Source organism: Miniopterus natalensis, chromosome 10 (assembly GCF_054644295.1).
Source record: "Miniopterus natalensis isolate mMinNat1 chromosome 10, mMinNat1.hap1, whole genome shotgun sequence".
Taxonomy (NCBI): Eukaryota; Metazoa; Chordata; class Mammalia; order Chiroptera; family Miniopteridae; genus Miniopterus; species Miniopterus natalensis.
The window spans coordinates 7,329,828-7,332,781 of record NC_142090.1 but is presented as its reverse complement, the minus strand read 5'-3'; positions in this window follow the sequence as shown (position 1 = coordinate 7,332,781).

Below are 2,954 nucleotides of genomic sequence, written 5' to 3'. Positions count from 1 at the left end.
CTCCTACCTCCCTGGAGGCACCCCGGCCAGACTGCAGAGGGCTCCGAGTTTGTTCCACTTGGCGGAGCTGGGACGCCCTCATTGGGCTCCTGGGGCAGGAGCTCCTCAAAGCGCAAACTCCCTCCCTCCTCCCAAATTACCCGAGATTTAAAGAGACAGGCCAGCAGCCCTGCCTGCCACCTGGGGCCTTGCGTAAACTCCTTCACCTTGGTCTGGCTCCCTGCCCCCAAGCCAGTCCAGGGAAGGGAGCCCTTCAAGGAGGCTCAAGAGACCTCCCTTGGACTTTGGGACACCTGCTGACCTTTTATAGAAAGGCCTGGAAGGGTGAAATTAGGCTGAGTGACTCAAGGCACTGAGGGAGGAGGGAGAAGCCAGGCAGGCCTTTGGGGGTTGAGGGCACCTCAAGTGAGCCCCCATCTCTCAAGGGGCCTTTCCTCTCGCCTCCCCCACCCTGTTCTGTCTCCCCTGCTGGGGACTTAGCTTCCCTCGACTCTCTCACCTGGCCCAGGATCCGTGTATAGGTATTGAGGCCTTAGTCCCCTCCCCAGGCTGGGGGTCTGCAAGCTGTCCCTGTAAAGGGCTGGGAGAGTAAAGGCAAATATTTTAGGCTTTGCAAGCCCAGGCAGACAGTCTCTGACACGCATTCTTTTTGTTCTTCTTTTTACAGCCCTTTAAATATGTAAAACCCATTCTGAGCTCCTGGACTCAGACACAAAATGGAGCTGTGGCAGGATCCGGCCCCTGGGCAGAGTTTGCAGCCCCCCACTCTGGCCCTCGAGACCCTCCCCAGCACCACAAATACATAGGGGGTGCCCAATAAAACACAGGATGCCAGTGCAAGTTGAATTTCAGATAAACAACAAAGAACTTTTTTGCATAAATATGCCCAAGCATTGCAGGTACTTTCTCTGGCAACGTCCAGTGGAGGCCGCGTTTGTTCACTTGCTCGCTACCGAGCCCGTCACTAAGTGGTCCCAGGTGGGCTTACATCAGACCTGTGAGGCACGCTCATTACCTGCATTTTACCAACGAGGGAGGGGGGGAAAACAAGGCTCACAGTGGGAAAGTAAATCACCCAGGGCCACAGAGCCATTCAGTGTCGGAGGCCAGATTCCGGCCCAGATGCCTGATGCCGAGGCCATTGTCTCCACCACACTCCAACTGGCCCACAGGGCTCCAGGGATGGGGAGGGACCTGAAGTCACAGTGATGAAGGATGGCAGAGAGCACAGCCATCCCAGTCCCACAACACAGCACTGACATGTGTGAGCTGGGGGCCCTCTTAAAGATCAGTCACTTCAATCTCTGTGTTGGGAAGAAACAGAGGTCCCGGCTTATGCAAAGCTCCAAGGCCAGCCAGAGGCCCAGTGGCCTGGGGCCTGGGCACTCAGAGTCCCAGGTGTGTGTATGGGGGGGTCACCCACTAGCCTCAGAGTCTGTTTTTTTCTATGTGTCCCCGATTCAGAGGGTTAGAGGATGCAATTAGGGGGGAGAGGAAAAGAGAGAGACAGACAGACAGACAGACAGAGAGACAGAGAGACAGAGGAGAGGGAGAATGTATGGGGAGAAGCCAGCTTAGGTGCAGGGTGGAGGAGGGTCACTCACATCTAAAGGGAAGTGAGGCGCCTGCTCCTGCCATTGGCCCAGGGCCAGGCCAGAGCGCCCTGAGCAAACAGTACAGTTCGATTAGCTGCCTTCCCCACCCACCCAGGGTCAGCGGGTTCGGGCTGGGTTGAGGGAAGGCGCTAGAACCCAAACCTTGAACCCAGGACCTTTGTGCCCATTAAGCCTGTGTTTGTCTGCCTGATGACCCACCCACCTGCTCTGTCCCGTTGGGCTCCAGCCAGAGCCCCCAGTGAGGTCCCTGGCCGGGAAGAGGAAAGGCAGTGAGGTGTTTACATGTGGGGAAGGAAGGCTACAGGGGGAACTGGTCATTCCTGACCTCCCTTTCCCCCCCCCCCAGGACAAATGGGAAATTGAGACCAGACTGAAGATGGGTGTGGAGGACCGGGAGGGGACAGGCCGTTTGCCAGATACTAGCTTCTGCCAACAATGCCCTCTTACCTCTTGGGCCCAACATTATGTGCTTGGACAGTGGGAAAAGGTGGGCCTCTGGGTGGGTGACACTACCTACATGGTCCTCTCACATCTTTTTTCTTTTTTTTTTTAATATCTTTTTATTGATCTTAGAGAGAGGAAGGGAGAGGGAGAGAGAGAAACATCGATCAGCTGCCTCCTGCACGCCCCCTACTGGGGATCGAGGCCGAAACCCAGGCATGTGCCCTGACCGAGAATCGAACCAGTGACCTCTTGGTACATGAATGATGCTGAACCAACTGAGCCACACCGGCCAAGGCTCCCCTCACATCTTAAAGCCGTATTCCCTGTACCCTCCGGGACTGCTGCCTCCGAGGGGACAGGAAGCGGTCCTGGAGCTCCTCGCCTCTTGAGCAGTGCGGCAGGCTAAGCTGGCGCACCCCAAGGCCACGCTTGCAGCACCTCCCACCAGGGACGACTCAGGTGGTTCTGCAGCCGAGTCCCAGATTCGAGTGTCCAAATACAGGAGGCGTAGGTGCGGTGGGCGAGGGGCGAGCGAGGCTGGAACTCACGGAGGGTGGGACAGTCCCAGCGGCTAGCCTCGCTGGGTGAGACTTGCATCACACCCTCTCCAAGTCCCTTTAACTAACTCTTAGGAGGACTTTATGAACTCTGGGCAAGTCACCGTCCCTCTCGGCGGTCCCATCTCTCAGGACGAGCATATGACTGGCGGCTGTCGCCCAGTCAGCCCCTCACCTAGCCTTGGAGGAATGACGAGGTCAGGCCCCGGGGGAGGAAGGCCCGGAGGTCAGCGTTGACTGGGTCTGGAACAGGTTCTTCCTGCCTCAGGCTGAGCTTGAACTCTAAGCAAATGTTAGGTCCTCGGGAGTCAGCGGAGGGGCTGGGGTGAAGGGGGTC